The sequence below is a fragment of the Bos indicus genome, chromosome 1 (assembly GCF_029378745.1).
Source record: "Bos indicus isolate NIAB-ARS_2022 breed Sahiwal x Tharparkar chromosome 1, NIAB-ARS_B.indTharparkar_mat_pri_1.0, whole genome shotgun sequence".
NCBI lineage: Eukaryota > Metazoa > Chordata > Mammalia > Artiodactyla > Bovidae > Bos > Bos indicus.
This window is the reverse complement of record NC_091760.1, coordinates 142,365,403-142,386,175: the sequence shown is the minus strand read 5'-3', so window position 1 is coordinate 142,386,175 and position 20,773 is coordinate 142,365,403. Positions and strand designations below refer to the sequence as shown.

The window sequence follows — 20,773 nt, the reverse complement described above, 5'->3', positions numbered from 1 at the left end:
GGTCTGTATAGTCAAGGCCATGGTCTTTCCAGTAGTCATGTACGGATGTGAGTTGGACAATAAAGAAAGCTGAGCACCAAAGGATTGATGCTTTTGAACTGCGGTGCTGGAGAAGACTCTTGAGAGTCCCTTGGAAAACAAGGAGATCAAACAATCAATCTTAAAGGAAATCAGTCCTGAATATTCATTGGAAGGACTGATGCTGAAGCTGAAGCTCCAGTAATTTGGCCACTTGATGCAAAGACCTGATTCATTGGAAAAGACCCTGATGCTGGGCAAGATTGAAGGCAGGAGGAGAAGGGGGTGACAGAGGATGAGATGGCTGGATGGCATCACTGATTAAATGGAAATGAACTTGGGCAAACTCCAGGAGATAGTGAGGGATAGGGAGGTCTGGCGTGCTGCAGTCCATGGGGTCACAAAGAGTCTGACACGACTTGGCGACTGAACAACAACTAACAGACACGGGTTTCCCCACACAGAGACCCCCCACAAAGAGCCCTCAGAAGAGCTGGACCCGCCTGGGGACCTGAGATGCCAGTGGAATGTGTGTCTGGACATCTCAGGAATTGGACAGAAGTCTCCCTGATTCAGGCTCTTCTTGAAGCCCTGGAGAATAGCAGGGATGTTCTGGAAGGTATTGGCCTGGCTTTTGGACAGTTACCCAGTGGCTTCCAAGCCATAGCCACTGGGTCAGAGAGAGTATCTTAGGGTCACCCACTCAATGCATCAGAGGTCGGGGAGGAACCCCTGTTCCCAGGCTCTGTGAACTCTCACCATATCTAGAGGGAAGAAGAGTCATCCCTAGTTACTGAGACCCTGTCCTCCCTAAGCCAAGCTGGATCTAAGAGGGTGCCCACCTGATTGAAGGGGATGAAGCAATCGAGTAACAGAAAGGTGGCTCAGATGGCCACCTCTGCAGGCTACGGGAGGGAAGAACAATCAGAACCTCCCAGGTGGCTGAAGGCCGTGATGATGAAGGGGTTACACAAAGAATAAGTGTCCTCCGTGACTATTGGAAAGTGCTAATATCTGTAATAAAAATGTTTGCACTAAAAGTAACGTATGTGTGTGTGCGTGTGCATGCTCAGTCATGTCTGACTCTTTGCGACCCCATGGACTGTAGACTCCTCTGTCTATGGGATTATCCTGGCAAGAATATTGGAGTGAGTTGCCATTTTCTTCTTCAAGGGATCTTCCCAACCCAGGGATCGAACCTGTGTCTCTTATGTCTCCTGCATTGGCAGGCAGATTTTTTTTTTACCATCTGACCCACATTTTTCAAAAAAGCATTTAGCTGCTGGATGAGGATGAGGAAACACACAGTAGGAGACAAGCCCACCTAGGGCAGGAGGCATCCCTGCCGGCCATTTCACACCTACAAGTACATGTAGGGGAAAAATAACTGTATAGTTGTATGTGGGGTTCCCAGGTGGTTCAGTGGTAAAGAATCTGCCTGCCAATGCAGGAGACCTAAGAGAAGCAGGTTCAATCCCTGGGTCGGGAAGATCCCGTGGAAAAGGAAATGGCAACGCACTCCAGTATTCTTGCCAGGATAATCCCGTGGACAGAGGAGCCTGGCGGGCTATAGTCCATGGGGTTGCAAAAGAGTGCATGCAACACAATTTAGTGACTAAAGAGCAATAGTTGCATGTAGCTCCAGAAGGATGCTCCCAGAGTCTGTGGGGTGCTGGCCCAGAGCCTGAGGGTCGAGGGTGCTGGGGGAGGACACTCAATTTTTAAGACTCGTGTCTGAGTTAGATGCTGCTGCTACTTGGCTCACAGCCTGAAGGTTTCATCAAGCCTGGGCGCCTCTGTGGCAACCAAAGGGAATGAGGTCTCCTTCCTTGCTTCCTCCCTCCTGAGTCACTGCCTGGGCTGGCTGGGCCACCGGAAAGATGAGCCCCTGGTGAAGTGGCACCTGATGGGGACAGTGAGTGTGGCTGGTGGGGAGGTGGCCCCTGCTTGAGAAAAAACTGGCTCTTGGGCAGGCTGCTGCCTCCTCCGCGGGCTGTGGTGGGCGGTGGCCATGGGACCTCCTTTTTCTTTGGTCTTTCCTGGGCAGCTGTGTGAACGTGCATGTTAAGTCACTTCAGTTGTGTCTGACTCTGTGACCCCATGGACTATAGCCCTCCGGGCTCCTCTGTCCATGGGATTCTCCAGATAAGAACACTGGCATGGGTTGCCATGCCGTCCTCCAGGGGATCTTCCTGACCCAGGGATTGAACTTGTGTCCCTTGTATCTCCTACATTGGCGGGTGGATTCTTTACCACTAGAGCCACCTGAAAGAGCCCTGCTAATTAACCAGCCAGCTCCCCAGGAGGCAGGGCATCTCCCTGCCCGTCCATCTCTCCCTGTGCTTCCAGGAACAAAGCCAACTGGATGTGTTGAATCTGATATTAAAAATGTCAATCTTCAGAGGTGAAGGTACCAGACTCTGAAAGGCAGAGACAGACACGTGGACTGCTCAGCGCTCTTGCCAGGAACCCTTAGACCCAGACCTCTCTCTGCCCTGCCCCCTGCTCCATCAAAGACGGGACATGGGACACGTTTGAACCAGTTGTGCCTGGACCTTGTGACTCTCTATACTCACAAATAGGAACTGCGCCTCTCCTGCCCCGCCCCCCAGGCCTCTCTCCCTTCTCTCAGCACTCAGCACCTCTAGCCAGGAAAAGCTCTCCGGCCCTGACAGTTAAAGGTCCCTGCCCTCCGTCATCCTGCAGAGACACCTGCTCATTGGTAAGCCCTGCCCCTGCGCACAGGGCTTCCAGACTTCAGTTACTAATCACGTTGGGAAGATAACAGTGAGCCTCTCACAAGGAAGACAAAGAAAGACACTACCCCCAACCAAAAAATAAAAGAAAGAAAAAGAAAGACATCACCCCCAAATAAGCCAACAAGCAGAGAAAACAAAGTATGGAGCAGGGGAAAACTTTAAAATATACAATTACCTCAGAGAGAAAGCAGAAGACTTCAAACAAACGGCAATCAGAACAGGAGTGTGTGCATGAACATTTCGAGAACAGAAATTGAAAAAAAATTTTAATGTGGTGGGAGAGATGAAACCCTTAACAGAAGGAAAGAAGGTCAGAATCATTCCAGGAGGCCCAACATCCCAATGAGAGAATGTCCAGAAGCAGAGAAGGAAGCAAAGACACCCAAAGTAAGGACAGGAGCCTCAGCTACAGAAGGGCCATCACACGGTGCAGGGCAATGTCTGGGTGGACAGCTAGTCAAAGCATGGCACCCGGAAGGTCAGGGTGGGGATGCAGAGGTGGTGCTGGAAACTTCCAGGGGGTTGCCGGGGCATCAGGGTGGGGGGTTCTAAGTCAGGTGGCATCGGACTGCTAGACAACAAAGGGCAAACTAGAAGACAAGAGAGCGATGCCCTCAACATTCTAAGGAAAGTGTTTTTCTTCCTTCCTTTCTCTTTTTGACTGCCCAGCAGCATTTGCTCTTAGTTCTCCGACTAGGGGTCAAACCCATACCCTCTGCAGGGGAAGCGCAGAGTCTTAACCACTGGACTGCCAGAGAAGTCCCCGGGAAGGTAGTTTTTCAGTCTAGCACTGCTGTGAATTTTCTCCTTTAATTGTCAGCTTTGTTTGTCTCTCCATCTTTTTCTCTCCCTTTGCTATGGTCTACATCATTGGCCCCTATATAGGAGCTGTGCCTTCCAGTTGCAGATTGGAGCTGACTTTGTGAGAATGGGGCTGTGTCTAACCTGTCATTAACTTATCCATTGATATTGTTATTCCATCCATTGTATTTTTTATTTCTATAAGTTCTATTTCACTCCTTCTGAATATGCCCCCCCCCCTTTTTTTTCCAGCAGTACCTGGGTTCAATTCCTTGTTTTTACATCTATAATCATTTTAAACATGTTTGTTTAAAGCTATTATCTGATAGTCCTATTACCTGAGGTTCTTGGGAATCTCATTTCCCTGTTTATGGGATCTGCTGGTGGATTGTTTTCTCATGTCTTACGGTTTTGGATTGTGAGCTCATTTTCAGTAGGGCTCTGCCTGTGGGAATATTTTGTACTTAAGCTGAGGATGTGTTTTTCCTGAGAGATTTTGTGTTTGCAAGATTCTCATTTGTATTGGCAGTCAGTGATTATTTTCATGCTAATCTCAGGGCTTCGTGAGTCCTAGACTATGCAGGTAGTACACGTTTGAATCTCACACCTGAAAAGGACAGGCTCACCAATACAAGTTCTCTAGATTGGTTTTGTTTTTGTTTTTTTGCTTGGTTTTTTAAACCACCCATGGCACGGGCTGACTTCCCTCATGGCTCAGCTGGTAAGGAGTCTGCATGCAATTCAGGAGCTGTGGGCTTGATATCTGAGTTGGGAAGATTCCCTGGAGAAGGAAATGGCAACCCCCTCCAGTATTCTTGCCTGGAAAATCCCATAGACAGAGGAGCCTGGCAGACAACAGTTCATGGGGTTGCAAAGAGTCAGACACGACTGAGTGACTTCACTTCTCTCTTCTCTGGCGCAGGCTGAGATAGGTATGTTTCCAGGTCTTTTCTCTTTGTTGGTGGGTAGACATATTCCTTTGCAGGGAGCTGTCAAGGGTCTCACTTACAACAGCTGCCTTGCATGGGCCCCAGCTTTATCTTGTGTCCTGGGATGTTGGACCCAACTCCCCAGGTATGGAGACTGGCAGCCACATTTACCAGATTGGTCTTCATTTCTCTCTTCTCCTTTGGTGCCTAGAAATTTTGCTCCCTTTTTTTCTGGTACATTTAGATAATCATGTAAAGGGATTCTCACATTTTATACAACATTTCTAAATGTGTATTAGGCAAGTCTTCATATCTGGTCCACATAGGATAGGGGCAGGTCCAAGCCTATTGACCTAGGCATAGTGATGTACAAACAGTGAATTTTAATTTCATTGTGGCTGTTGACATAACCACCCTGGGTGACTGTGCGTGTGGGTGGGGCTGTTATGAAAGGGCTCAATCTTCATCTTTTGTAGTCAGAAATGAAGACTTAAACAGAAAACAGCAGTGAACAGCAGTGACCACTTAGGACAGGATGAACACTAAAGATTTGAACTTCAAGTTTTTAAAAAATATATTTATTTATTGGGCTGCCTCCGTCTTAGTTTCAGCATGTAGGATCTTTGGTGCAGTACATGGACTCTCTAGTGGTGTTCGGGCTCCAGAGCGTGGGCGCTCAGAAGTTTTGATGCACAGTCTTAGTTGCTCTATAGGACTTTAGTACCCCAATCAGGGATTGAACACATGTCCCCTGCACTTCAAGGTGGATTCTAAACCACTAGACCACTAGGAAGTCACGAACTTCAGGACTTGAATGTGGCTGCCCCACTGTGTGAGAGCTGGATTTTGGCAGTGGGCGACCAGTAAGGCAGGGGACAGTTGTGTTCTGCTTCCTTGTCCAGAGCTCTTTGCTTAATGCACTGTGTATATTTACTGATCTGATTAAAAAACACACAAGGAATAATTTGGCCACCTGATGTGAACAGCCAATTCATTGGGAAAGACCCTGATGCTGGGAAAGGTTGAGGGCAGGAGAAGAGGGCGACAGAGGATAAAATGGTTGGATGGGATCACTGACCCAATGAACAAGAGTTTGAGAAACTCCAGGAGATGGTGAAGGAGAGGGAAGCCTGGTGTGCTGTGGTCCGTAGGGTCTCAAAGAGTTGGACATAACTTAGTGACTGAATAGCAGCAACAACCACGTGAACATGCCTACACATGTTGATTTGCTGATGAGAGGACCCCAAGGGGCTTGGGAATGAACAAGGCAGGGTATCTTGGCTGAGACCCAGCTCTCTGAAAGATCCCAAGTGCAGGATTCTGGGGGTTCTGCTTTCACTTTTTAAGGCAGCCCAAGTTTCAACATCCATCCAACAAGCATTCCTCAGCCCTTCCCAAGTGCCAGCGCCTGAGCTAGGAGCTGAGAACCTCTGGCCTTTCCTGAGGGAGAATGAAAAAGGCACACCAGTGATGTCCATGAAACCAACCCTGAAGACTTCTCTATTGACTTAAGATCTGACCACTGACTTTGTAATTAACCCACACAGATTTTCCTGTCCACTCAAATCCACCTTCAGAGGCTGATGGTGGCTTCTCGGGATGGTGGCATCATCAGGGAACTTTCCTTCTCGTTCTTTTAGCCCCGAGTGGAAATAACGATGTTTACCTGCCACTGACTAACTGGGTGAGGCTTCACTCATGAGCCTGCTCCTCCCGCTCCCCTCCCTCCCTCCACCCAGACTTGGGCTTTGCCTCTCTCCGTGGGACGCTGAACCTTGATCTCTGTCTGAGGCTAACCAGGTTTCCTCTAGCTGCCCCGGCATGTGGACCAACCTGGTTATTTCATGTGGTGCGGGTGGGTGGTGGCAGACTATGTGGGCCCCACCTCCAACAACATTGCCTGCGGCCTGGCCTGGTGGGTGTTGCCCACCTGCTAAGGCAAGAAGACACACCTTCTGTTCCCTTTCTTCACCATCAGAGAAGCCTGAGCATGGAGGGAGAATGGCATGCAGTCTGGAGACCCAGGTACAAAGCCGGCCCTCTGCTCCTGACTGTGGGCTAGCGAAGCTATGATGCCTGAAAACTGGATATCCACAGTCCTGTGAACTGTGAACTATTGGTGGTCTACACCCCAAGAGTTGCAAACAGAGACTCAGAGAAGTGCAAGCACACCTGTGCTCAGAGCAGCTCGTTCCCAACCAGCAAGGGGGAAAGAGTGCAGGGTCTGTCAGTGGGTACCAGAATCAACCCAGCGTAGCATCTCCACACAGTAGCGTGTTATCCAGGAAGGAAGGAAGGATGGGTGCCTGCTACCACGTGAGTGAGCCTCTAAGTCTCTATGTCCAGAGAAAGACAACAGACACGGAGGTCACATACTGTATATTCCATGGATAGGAAAAGTCCTGGATGTGGTGGCCAGGCCTGGGGGGAGGCTGGGGAGAAACTGCTGAGAGGTCCAGGCTTTTCCTTTGGAGGGGAGGAAACACGGGGTTGAAACAACATTGTGAATGTGCTAGATGCTTCCTCAGCTGCCTCTAACGTGACTAATCTTATGCTGTGTGTATTCATCTCAATTCATTAAAAAAAAGGTCCCTCAACAGAAGCAAGTCCTGCAGCTGCCAGGCCCTGAGCCAAAGGCAGTAAGGGGCCCCTTGTTTGTGTTTTCCTCTTCCAGGCCCGCTAAGGACCTGGGCGGTGCCTGGTGCATCCTTATTTTACACTGACTCTGTCTTGTTTTATGATTCACTGCATCTCTTTTGTAGATGTAATGAAGCTGTGCAGCATGGACATGTCAGACTAAGGCATCCCTTCAGTCCATCTTTTGTTCCTTCACTTCCTCCATCGTTTGCACAGACCAAGCTCCCACCGAGCAGTGTGGGTCACCTCCTGGTCTCAAAGGACACCAAGCCCTCTAGCGTCTCTGACACTTGCTCACCTTCTAGAGGACAGTGGGTGACAGAGAGAGCCGGCCCAGAGGAGAAGGGGAGGGAGGCGGCCTGGAAGTTCCTTGCCTGGGGACCCAGCCCTCAGGTGGCTAGGGGATGGTGTTGGGAGGTCAGGGAGACCAGGAAAGCCCTTGCAGGTGGGAACAATGGACAGAGATGTGTCATGGGCTGGTGTGCTGGGAGTGATCTGGATGCCGGCCAGAAACGGGGGCTGTGGAGACACGGGGAGCAGCCCATGCTGCCCCTTTTGGAGTCAGTTAGGCAGTAGCTTAGAACACTATGGTCCCAGCGTGGGAGTGAGCCATCCTGGGCTCTTCCCAACAAGTTGGATGAGCTCCTAGGACCAGGCCTCATGGGCTGGAGAGTTGGGCTTGGGGCTGGGGAGGCTGTCCAGGGGCCCCCACCCCCACCCTACCCTCCACCATTTCCATCTTGGCTGGCAGGGCTCCCTCCCCAGGGAAATGGCTACAATGGGACCCATGCATGACCATCCACTCACAGGACACATCTTCCTGAGGCAGAGGCATCTCAGGCTGTGGGCCCCCAGAGCTGCACTTTGGAGCAACTCTGTAACAGCAAAACAGAGATGCTCCCAAGGAGTCAGAAGAGGCCTGGCTGTTGTGGAATCCTGTGTCGGTGCCGGGCTGGGTGGAGTTTCCTGGTGATTATTGGTGGTGGCAGTAATGATCTCCACACCCTGGCTGTAGCCATGTTAGGGATGGAGGGGTGGGGCTGGCCCATGAAGGAGGGGCTGGGGGAGCTCTGCCAGTTGTTTGGCACAGATCTGGCCCCTCCAGAAGGCTTCTCCCAGCCTTGGTCGAGCCTGGAGAGCTGTGTGTCTGATGCTTGTCAGCTTCTCCTGGTCTTGGGGGAGGGAGCAGGCCTGACACGCCCTGCATTCATCACATCTGTCCAGAGAAACAGAACAGTGGGTGTGAAAATGTGCAAATTAAGAGATTTATCATGAGGAATTTGCTCATGAGATTATGGAGGCTGGCAAGTCCCAAATCCTATGGGGTAGACCAGATGGCTGGAGACCCAGCTGAAGTCTAAAGTTCATCGGTTGCAGCAGCCCTCTTTTTCGTGAGAAGGTAATCTTTTGTGCTATTGGGTTCTTTGACTGATGTGGTGAGGCCCACTCACACCACAAAGGGCAATCTGCTTTACTCCAAGTCTACCAATTTAGATGCTGATCTCATCCAAAAGCATTCTCACAGTAACAACTAGAAAAATGCTTGGCCATATGTCTGGCACCATGGTCTAGCCAAGCTGATGCATAGAATGAAACATCACATTCTCCTCACCCTTACCAGCAGCCCTGGGTGCTGGAGCCCCCTCAGCATCATAGGTTCCCACGGAACCCTGTTCAGTTGGGTGAATGTCACTTACCTTGCATACAGGTAAACTCATAAGACTGAAGGTATTGGCTTGCCCAGGGATGCAGGGTGGCCTGGCAGTCCCACTAGGGGCCTGGACCACACATCCTCTCTGGAGATGAAACAACAGGAGGGAAGAGGTTAATGTAGACAACCACAGCACCGCCAAGGAGACCAAGTCACAGGAAACCGCTTCTGCTGATCTGGCCACATTCTTCCTTCATTCATCAAAGGCAGCAACGGCCTGCTGGGACCTGCCACAGGAAATCATCACCTCAATCTACCTGAACACACCTTCCTGGAGTGGCCTCCCCATCGTCCTCACTCACAACCCAGTTCTCCCTCGACCTTCAGCCCTGGGAACGACTCCCTGTGGTCCCAAGTCCCCTTAGGGGGGGCTTCCAGGATGACCTGAGTCAGAGCATCTCAGCCAGGGGCCAACTTCCCTGATCATGTTGGTTAAAACCAAGGTCAGTATCATCACTCCCAGGGGACAAGGAGGATCCTGATTAAGTGGGGATGGGAGTGTGTACACTGGACTACAACCTTGGATATGAAACAGTTGAGGCCCCAGAGTGGTGAAGCTATTGCCCAAGATCACTTTTTAATATCCCAAATATTGCACAAGACATACTTACAATAAAAAGTTAGCCATAATATAGTTTATTAATTTTTTATTAAAATGTACAATTCTCAATTTTACTAATGTTCTGTTTGAAAATTTAAAAATGATTCATAATTTTTAGCACAAGTATACCCTAAATATTGCATGGACTTACAAAAAATGATGAATAGCTCACAAATGTTTATAATTTATACTTGTACTTTATTGTTTATGACTGTGTGTATGTGTGAAAGTCGCTCAGTTGTGTCCAACTCTTTGTGACCCCATGGACTATACAGTCCATGGAATTCTCCAGGCCAGAATACTGAAGTGGGTAGCCTTTCCCTTCTCAAGGGAATCTTCCCAACCCAGGGGTTGAACCCAGGTCTCCCACATTACAGGCAGATTCTTTACCACTTGAGCCACCAGGGAAGCCCAAGAATATTGGAGTGGGTAGCCTATCCCTTCTCCAATGGATCTTCCCGACTCAGGAATCGAACCGGGGTCTCCTGCATTGCAGGTGGATTCTTTACCAACTGAGCTATCAGGGACTACTCATACTAAAAAATTGTTGCTGATCTGAATTTCACATTTAACTGGGTGCCCTGCATTTTATCTAGCACCTTACTTACGTAACATCCTCTTAGTAATTCTTGGTTCTTTGAAGAGTATAAAATTTTGTTTCTATTAAATTTCGAATTTTTCCTTGTTTTTTGTTTTATTGAAGTATAGTTGATTTACAACATGTTAGTTTCAGGTGTATAGCACAGCGATTCAGTTTTATATGATATATAAAATTTTTTCTTGTATATATATATTCTTTTTCAGATTCTTTTCCATTATAGGTTATTATAAGATAATGAATATAGTTCCCTGTGCTGTACAGTTGCCATTTATCTATTTTGTATATTGTAATTTATATATTAGCATATATATATATATATTTCTGCTAATTCCAAACTCTTAATTTATTCCCCCCTGAAAGTTTGTTTTTAAATAGTTCAATATTTGAATTTCTCTCAAGTAAGCTTATCGTATAGGTTTTACTGCAACCCACAGATGTCATTTTGTTGTTCAGTTGCTCAGTTGTGTCCGACTTTTTGGGACCCCATGGACTGCAGCATGCCAGGCTTCCCTGTCCTTCACTGTCTCCTGGAGTTTGCACAGACTTGTGTCCATTGAGTCAGTGATGCCATCCAACCATCTCATTTTCTGTTGCCCCCTTCTCCTCCTGCCCTCGATCTTTCCCAGCATCAGGGTCATGACCATTAACAAAGAGCTGATATTTCTTGCATTACAAAGACAACGTGCTTTGCTATTTGCAAAGCCAGCCAGGAGATGAAGGGAACAGGACTCTCTCCAATCTGCCAAGTTGCTTGTTCTTGTCCCTGGCCACCACTTCCGGACCAAGGACTTTGGGGGAGGTGTGGCGGTTCCTGGCTCCATCTGCAGGTACCCCTGGTGGGTGTGGCACTCAGTGGTGAAGCACCTGGTGTGGAGCCAGAACCCAGAAAGCGCCCAGGAGGGAGCTGGGAGAGTGTGGGCTGGCGGGGGAGCTGGCTGGAGTCCCTGAAGTCCCGGGTGCAAAGTGCAGAGGACTCTATTAGGTGGCTGTGAGTGCTCACCAGGGCACCTGACAGGAACTTTGGCCTCTTCTGTGCTCTGAGCATGAACTAACTCATGAGGTTAATTCAGGACACCAGCCAGGAATGTCCCTCTGAGAGGCTCCAGGCCTCCTTCCATCTTACCTTCTGTCTTCTCTCCCTTCAGCAGCCAGTGGCCTCTAAAGGAACTTGACTCTCCTTCCCAGGCCTGATGCCCCCAGGCCTTCAGTGGTCCTTTTGCCTCCATGAAGGCCGCTCACTCTAGCCTGTGTCCAGCCCCACTTTCAGTTACCCTCCTGGGCCTCCGTCCTGGCCCCTGAAGGGCTGGCAGCCCCTCTTACACATCCGTGCCCCTCCTTCTGGAGCTTCCTGGCTGGCCTGCTGCCCACATCCCTCCTCCTCCACACAGTCCTGGCAACATTCTCCAGGAAGTCCTCCCCACGTCCAGGTGTGACTGGGGCCAATAGGACAATGCCCTGCCTCACCTGTGGGACTCTCCCAGGTGTCTGCATTGAAGGAAACAGTGAAAGCATCTCCCCAACACCTCTCCCCCAACCACCAGAACAGGCAACAATAACACTCATAACAGGTGACATGCCCCCCACCCCATTGAGAGAAGAGAGTGCCAGGCAGGTGGGTGCAGGAAGCAGTGGCGGGTTGGAGGTGGTGAGGAGGAAAAGGAAGGGTGAGAATAACATGTGTTACACGACTCCACTCATATGAAATGTCCAGAACAGGCACAGTCATAGAAAAACAGTAAGTGTTTTGGTTTCCAGGGCCTGGGGGCTGAGGGAAATTGCAGGGTGTTACTGAAAGGGTAGAGTGTTTCTTTTGGAGGTGATGAAGGTTCTAAAATTGACCATGGAGATGGCTGGGAGATGGTTGTACAACTCTGTGAATGTACTAAAAGCCATTGCATTGAACACCTTAAATGAATGAATTATGTGGTATATGAGTTCTTGCTCAGTTGCTAAGTCATGTCCAACTCTTTGTAACCCTAGGGACTGCAGCATGCCAAGCTTCCCTGTCCTTCACCGTCTCCCGGAGTTTGCTCAAACTCATGTCCATTGAGTCCATGATACCATCCAACCATCTCTTTCTGTGTCACCCCCTTCTTCTCCTGCCCTCAATCTTTCCCAGCATCAGAGTCTTTTCCAATGAGTCAGCTCTTCACATCAGGTGGCCAAAGTATTGGAACTTCAGCTTCAGCATCAGTCCTTCCAATGAATATTCAGGGTTGATTTCCTTTAGGACTGACTAGTTTGATCAGAGGCTGTATTGGGAGAGGAAAGTCTGGATTCAAAGGTGGCAGGAGGAAGGTGTGAAGCACAGGGAGGAAGCGGGGTCTGGGGATGGAGGTCAATGAGAGGGCCGCTGGGCTGGTTCCCCGTGGCTGCTGTTACATGTGGCTTAAGACAGCTTGCATTTATCAGCTCTCGGTGCTGGAGGTCAGAGGTCTGATGTGGGCCTGGCTGAGATAAAGTCAAGTGGCAGCAGGGAGGTTCCTTCTATAAATCCTGGGGGAGAATCCTTTCCCAGCTTCTAGAAGCTGCTCATCTTTCTGGCTCTCTGGCCCCTTCCTCTAGCCTCAAAGCCAGCCATCACCTCCCTCCCTCTCTGCTTCCCTGAAGGTCTCCTTCACTGATTCTCTTCCTCTGGGATGACATTGGGCCCACGTGGATAATCCAGAATGATCTCCCAGCTCACATTCCTTACCTGAACCACAGCTACAGGGTCCCTGCTGCCAGAAGAAATGACACAGGTCTCAGGACCAGGATCATCATCATCCCTGGGTGGAGAGGGGTGGAAGGGGGGTTTATTCTGCCCACCATAGGCATCCCCACCTGAGAGCAGAGAAATATGCTCCACAAATATGTGTTGAATGAAAGAATAGGGGTCAGATGAAACCCAATCTAGGCCTGATTGTTGGTCCTGGAAGTGGGGTGGATGATGCATTCAGTGGGCATCTCATGAGTGTTTGTGCCGATCTGCCTGCCTGCAGTAGAGACTTGGAGCTCAGCAGGCAGGTTGGAGAGTTCTAGAAATAGAACCTTTACACCTCCAGCCATGCTGCCCAGGTCCAGTCCTGTGGAGGGTGAGATTAGGGGCAGCTTCCCCTTGGCCCACCCCTGCTGTTCCAGGGGTGCTAAGCCAGGGTCCGTCTCTGCCACGGGGGCTGCCCAGCCCCTGCTAGGCGCGAGTAGGAGTCAGAAGGAAGGGACCTGTGACAACTCAGAAAGCCATTCCAGGCAAGCCCGTGTCCCCAGCCTTAGGGAAATAATTAGACTATTGTGTGCGAAATAACAATTAGGCCATTAAAGAGAAGGGCCAGGAGAATCTGCCTTCCCACGCCCTACTCCTAGACTAACCTTCAACCCCACTGTGCAGTCTGTTTCCTTTGCAGGTGTCCTGGTCTCCACGGCAACCGGGAATCATTTCACACACAGAAGGTTATGGTCGTGTGGGAATGGGGAGCTGGGGACATGTCAAGGGGCAAAGTTTTCATTTATAGTACCTGGGTAGAAAGGTGTCAGAACAGGTCTCAGCTAAATTCTACCCAGATGACTAAGCTGGCCTCCTGACCATTTATTTGTCTGTCAACAGAATGGCTGTGATCATAGGGTGCTTTTGGTCATAAATAATAGAATCTCTAACTCTCAGAAGCTAAAGCAAAGCTTTCTTTAAAAAATTTCTTTTTTTTTTTTGCATTTTAAAAATTGAAGTGTAGTTGATAGCAATGCCTTCAATCATTTCATGAACTATGCAGGGAGGGCACTGGGTTGGTGAGATTTTTCTTGGCTTGCCCCTCAGTGGCAATATGGCTGCAGGGGTTCCAGGAATCACATACTCCTAGGCAACACCCAGTGCAGGGAGGGGCAGGTGGCAAAGGGCTTCTATTCTCACAGCTCTTGTGTCACCTTGTCCAGAAGCCGTTGGCGACTTCACCTTCCTGATCACTGACAAAACAGAGTCACACAGCCACTGTCAGACACTCAAGCACTTTAAGGAAAAGGAAACAGGTGCAGGGAGCTTCCTGAAGTGTCTGCTCTCTGCGGCGGGTGGCCTGTGTCCCCTACCACACTCATGTGCATACGTACACACTCACATTTGGTCCAAGCAGTTCTGAAGGGGTGAGGTTAACCCCTTCTCAGGAGTGGACACCCCCGCAAGAACTGAATCAATCAGGACTTCCCCTTCCCCAGGCCCTGGGGAATGAGCGAGGGGTGGGCTCTGAGATCCTGCCCCACACTTTACTTTTCTTTTAAAAATATTTATTTATTTGGCTGTGCCAGGTCTTAGTTTTGGCGTGTGGCATCTTCAATCTTCGTTGAGGCATGTGAGATATTTAGTTGTGGCATGTGGGATCTAGTTCCCTGACCAGGGATCAAACCCCGGCCCCCTGCACTGGGAGCATGGAGTCTTGGCCACCGAACCACCTGGCACAATCTGGAAGGAGGTGCCCACTGCATTTAGCCAGTGGCCAGGACCTAGCTGGAGCTTCAGGATACCCACTCTTTTTTTTTTTTTTAAAGTTTGAAGTCTTTTATTGAATTATATCAAAAGTACAGAGAGTTATTTTTTTGTTTGTTTGTAATTTTAAGGTTAATATGGAAATAAGTGAAAAATGAACTCTATGATGTCTGGATCAACTACCTGAATTTGTGAAGTGAATAACAAACATGCAATTATCATTTTATTGGCTGACTTTGGCCAACAAGTGAAAAACACATCATTCTTTTAGATGACTGCTGTGGGATGTGTGTAGGTAATAAAGAGTGTATCAGATTACAGAGTGACAGATTTATAGCAGAAGCACTGATTACAATGATGGATGTCTCAAATGGCAGAAGGAGCATTTTGCCAGGAGATGCAGAGGAATGGGCTTTGCATGAAGACAGCCTCCTAGAAGGGTGCCTACCCCCCACCCCCAACCCCGTGGCTTGCGTGTGGGACCACTCAGCTCCTGATTTCCTGCAGACAGTCTGCAGAGGCACCCGGAGAGGACAAGTTCTCATTTGCTTATAGCCTTGCAACTCTTTCCTAAGGGGATGGATACACGCCCTTTCCTTAAAAAAAAAAAAAGAGGTTGTAATCCACTCCTGGTCTTGTGATCTTCGTTTTCCTTTTGGGAAGAAGTGGAAGTTTTGTCAGGGAATATGCTTCTGTAGCCGATGTTAGTGGCGTTCCTACTGCACATGTGCCCCTTGGTGGGTGCAGTTCAGCCTCTCCACCAGAGCATCCTGAGTCTTCTTTGTCTCCAGGTGGGTAGCAGCCTTTGCACCTGGCAGGGCGGTCCCCTGTACAGTCCTCTCATCCAAAGTAGCCGATTCGTGAACTGCCTTTGAACCACTCTTTCCAGTCACTGCTCTCATCACAGCCCCATTTCTCCAGGCACTGACCCTCATCAGCCCCTCAAGACTCCCTCTTGAGGGTTAATGATTCACATGGCCTGGGGCTCACAGCTGCCAAAGTCCACTCCGTCCCCTCCCCCATGCTGGCAGAATCTGCCCTTTGGTCTCAGGTGCCAAGGAGGAGAGAGTAATTGTTACTGGAGTCATTAAAATGTTTTCTGTGAAGTAGATGTGAGTTGAAAAAATTAGAAAATAGAGAAAAGTATAAACAAGGAAATAAAACCATCTGTAAGCCCACTAACCAGAGACAAGGGCTATTAACAATTTAGTGTATTTCTGTCCAGGTTATTTTACCTGAGTATAACTCAGCATCCCACTAGGTATACAGAAACCCCTCTAAATGTTTAAAGCATGGTATTTAATGGTATTTAATGTGAGGAATAGCCCAGCTGAGAGCCCATGAGAGCCAGTGGTAAGATTCAGAACACCCATTAAATGTGAATTCGAGATAAACACAAATAATTTGTTGGTATAAGTATATTGTATGCGATATCTGTTTATCTGGCATCCAAGCGCAAGTTTAACTGGGCATCCTGGTTTTGTTTTTTGCCCTGTGTAGGTTTGAATGAGAACCAAAGCAGGCAGTTCTGAGGATGTGTGGCTCTTCCTCGTCCCACTACATGCATATGCACGCGTGCACACACACGTGCACACGCTCACACACCATGGCAGGGCCCCCTGCAAGTCTTCCTCCAGGGCACTCCCTCTACTGATGTCCTGGCACGGTGTCAACAAAGCACATAAAACCAAGTCAACCTGGGCCTGGCTCACGAGGGTGCGGGCAGCCCTGCATTCTGACCCTCAGGCCTGCTGTGTGGATTTTGCTGAGATGCCAACCCCCCTGAGCCCTGGGGTCCTCCTCTAAAAATGGGGCCCACACATGCTTGCCCTGCAGGATCCTGGACGGTCAATAAAATACCACAGAAGGAGCCCCAGCCTCATAGCAGGTACGGAATAAATGGGTGTTTTCATCATCTCACACCCAGTTTGCATTCATTTGGGAGGGCCGGTCAGGAAGACCTCACCACCAGCTGGGGGTCAGCTGGTGACTGTAGGGAACAATCTGGGGCCTTCCATGGCTTCAGAGAGGAGTGCTTTCTGCCTCCGTGAGTCAGTGGAGGCAAGGTGGCCTCCCCCATCCCCGCCTGCCTCCGACTGCTCTCCACGGCCTCCCCTGCTGGCTGAGGCCTGGTTCCCAGGACCCAGACTCAACTGCAAGGGCCTGCCCACTTGCTTATTACAATCTCTGCCCCTGCAGTGAAGGAATGTCGTGGGGGACTGGTATGCCCAGCGCCTCCTGTGCCCTGTCCCCCGGGTCCCAGCTGCTGCTGTGGGAGCAGGTCTGGGGGAACCCTGTTCACTTCCTGCCCCTGGCTTCTCCTCGTGGAGCCCACCTGGCATGCAGATGGTGCCAGGAGATGTGGGAGTGACTGCTTGAATATGGGAGCCGGGGGGGGATGGGCAAGGCTGCTCCCTGTCTGACCTCACCTGACAACTCTGAAGCTCTGGGGCCCAAGTCCTCATGACCCACCTCCCCTGTGTCTTGCAGTGTATTTCCTCCTCCAGTTTCACCTTCTTCCTCCCCTTGCTGGGGCTCTCTGGGGCCCTCTCCTAACAACGCCTGCCCGCGGGCCCTCTTTCAGGCCCTGCACAGGGGAGCCAGGTGCTGACGACTGCTCCTGGCCAGCCTGGGGGGCGCCTTCCCAGAGGACACAGGAGGACGCCAGAGAGAAACCTGGAAGAGGAGGTGGACTGCGAGGATGGATCAGCCGTGATCCTGCTGAGCCCGATTTTGGGAACAGATGGTGTTGCCTTGACACTCAGATGTCGCCATTTCTAACCAGAGTCTAGCAGGCTGAGACCCCTGCCATCCCCAGGCTGCTTCTGAACAAAGGCACTCAAAGCGTCATGTGATTCTTGAGTCGTGTCAGCACAGGGAGGATGGATGGGCCGCAACGGACAGCCTTGTCTGTGTTTTCTCCGGTTTTTAAGGTTGAGGCTTCCTAGCCTCAGAGAGGCCAATACCTCCAAAGCCTGAGACCTGGCTGGCAGCCTCATGGGCTGTGAAATGTGGATGGTGCTGCTGAAAGGACCCGCTGCATCGCAGATGGTAACAGCATGCTCCATCCACAGAGCCAGGAACAGGCCACGTGTAACCTTGAACCAATGCTTCTCTTCTCCTGGGAAAGTCACTAGGGCCCACCTGCCAGGGGTTGGGTCTCCCCAGGCCTGTGCCCCGGGAGCCAGATGCTCTTCCAGGGCCCATGACCTACTGCCCCACCTGAAACTTGACCCAGACTGGATGGACTTCAGACCCCAAACACTTTTGAGACAAATCACAAAAAGTCATCAGCCAACAAAGGTCCATATAGTCAAAGCTATGGTTTGCCCAGAAGCCACGTACGGACGTGAGAGTTGTGACTGTAAAGAAGGCTGAATGACAAAGAATTGATGCTTTTGAACTGTGGTGTTGGAGAAGACTCTTGAGAGTCCCGTGGACAGCAAGGAGATCAAACCAGTCAATCCTAAAGGAAATCAACCCTGAATATTCATTGGAAGGACTGATGCTGAAGCTGAAACTCCAGTATTTTGGCCACCTGGGATGGGATGGCCCACCTGGGATGGGAAGAGCTGACTTACTGGAAAAGGCCCTGATGCTGGGAAAGATTGAAGGCAAAAAGGGAAGGCAGAGGATAAGATGGTTAGATAGTATCACTGACTCAATAGACCTGAGTTTGAGCAAACTCTGGGAGATAGTGAAGGACAGAGAAGCCTGGCGTGCTGCAATCCACAGGGTCACAAAGAGTTGCACATAACTTAGCAACTGAACAACAACAGAAAAACAACTTCTTCAGGTAATGTTCTCACCACTGCATCTTTGGCACCATCAGGGTTTGTGCTCTGGCTTTGTATTTTAATTCTTTTGCTCTGTCTGCCCTGCATGTTTCATGGGTACAAACCACAAAAATGAAGTGGGCATGCCTGGAGCAGGCTAGGCTTCTCCCCACATCTTCCCACATGTCTCTCCTCCCTCTCCCACCTCTGCTCCTCCAGGAGAAGCTAGTGCTATGAATTATTTATGTGATCCCCCAAAGACATGTTGGGGTTCTTATCCCCTATATCTCAGAACATGACCTTATGGGGATTCAGGGTCTTTATAGAGGTGATCAAAAAAAATGAGGCATGGCAGGCGCCATGTCGGGCCTCGAAGGAGGCAAGAAGCAGCCCCTGAAGCAGCCCAAGAAGAAAGCCAAGAAGATGGATGAGATGAGTTCCAGCAGATACAGAAGGAGGAGCAGAAGAAACTCTAGGAACTAAAAGCGAGGGCTGTGGGGAGAGGCCGCTTGACCACAGGTGGAATTAAGAAATCTGGCAAAAAGTAAGCTGTTCCTTGTGCCTAAGGCAATGGCGATCCTTCATTCCGTTCTTGTTTAAACACCTGGATGTCCTGCCATGACGTCTGTTGCCACCTAGAGCTGATAATAGAAGGAAGCGCTGTCTTGGAACCTATTGTCCATTGAATAATAAACTTGTGTGAAAAAAAAAAAATCATACACTGGCTCATCTTGTCTTTAGTACTTCTCAGCCATTCCTACCTTAGCTGTGAGACACACAAAAACCCAGCCCAGAATATTCCTGCCAGAGTGTTCTTTAATCTTTGTTCTATCCTGAATTCTACACCACCTGGAATTAACCAATTTATTTGCAAAAAGGGGCTTCCCAGGTGGCATAGTAATAAAGAATCTGCCTGCCAATGCAGGAGATGTAAGACATGGGGGTCTGATCCCTGGTTGGGAAGATCTCGTGGAGGAGGAAATGGCAACCCGCTCCAGTATTCTTGTCTGGGAAATTCCAGGGACAAGAGAGCCTGGTGGGCTACAGTCCATGGGATTGCAAAGAGTCAGACACAATTGAGCAACAGAGCACAGCAACATAGCAGCCTTTTAGAAAAATGAAAGAAAATGAGGCATTGTGTGGACCCTACCCTGATATGACTGGCATCCTTAAAAAAGGGAAAATTAGACAGACAGACAGCTACAGAGGGTGGCAGTGAGAAGACACAGGAGAAGACGTCCATGTGACTGGGTGATGCATCTGCCAGCCAAGGATGGCAAGGATGCTGGCAGGGGCCAGGAAGGACCCTCCCCTGGAGACTTCAGAGAGAGCGTGGCTCTTTTCGTGCCTCAATTTTGGAGTTCGAGTCTCTAGAGCTAAGAGTAAGTTTCTGTGGCTCGAGCTCCAGTTCAGGGTGCTTTATTTTCTAGTAGTAGTGTACGGGTGTCAGAGTTGGACCGAAAGGAAGGCCGAGCGCCAAAAAATTGATGCTTTTGGACTGTGGTGTTGGAGAAGACTCTTGAGAGTCCCTTGGACTGCAAGGAGATCCAACCAGTCCATTCTAAAGGAAATAAGCCTTGAATATGTAGTGGAAGGACTGTGCTGAAGCTGAAGCTCCAATATTTTGGCCACCTAATGCAAAAAGTTGATGCATTGGAAAAGACTCTGATGCTGGGAAAGATTTAAGGTGGGAGGAGAAGGAGGCAACAGAGGATGAGATGGTTAGCTAACCTCAGTGACTCAACGGACATAAGTTTGAGCAAACTCTGGGAGATAATGAAGGACAGGGGAGCCTGGCATACTGTAGTCCATGGGGTCTGAAAGTGAGACATGACTTAGTGACTAAACAACAACAACAATATTAAGGCAGTCACAATAGGGGGAGTTAATTCATCAGACATGGGGGAAGAAAGCTTTTTAAATAGTACGTTGATCAAGGGGTAATATTATACCTGATTTTATGTTCTCATTTATGAAATGGTTGCACACCAACCAGGACTTTTTGAGAAACTGAATATACTTTCTTTTTTATTGTTTTTTTTTAAATTTTTTAAACTTTGTGATGGGTGCTTATCTCGGTGCTTGGGCTCTTTTCTAGTTGTGGCATGTAGGCTTAGTTACTCCGGGGCATGTGGGATCTTAGCGCCCCAACCAGGGATCGAACCAGCGTCCCCTGAATTGGAAGGTGGTTTCTTAAACTTTGGACCTCCAAGCCCCGAGAAACAGTATATTTTTAAAACTTACAAGGTTCGCTTGGTAAGAACTTGTCTCACAAAAGGAACTATCCCTTTGTAGACCAATTTTGTAGACTTGTTTTATCTACATTGTCATTCATTTGGTCTTTTCAGAAATAAGAAACATGTGATTTAAATGTCACAGAATATGAAAAAAGTGTGAGGCTAGCTCCTCTCCCATGTTGGCACCATGGTCCTGCCTGACCTACCTCTGGAAAGCATTTGGAGCTGCAGTGTGAGATTCAGGGGCCTCAGT

General features: G+C 49.3%; 1 pseudogene; it reads left to right on the top strand.

Annotated features, from left to right (window-relative positions):
- The first annotated feature begins 10,362 nt into the window (after positions 1 to 10,362).
- Positions 10,363 to 19,735, top strand: LOC139184636 (translation machinery-associated protein 7-like; annotated as a pseudogene).
- The last annotated feature ends 1,038 nt before the right edge of the window (positions 19,736 to 20,773 follow it).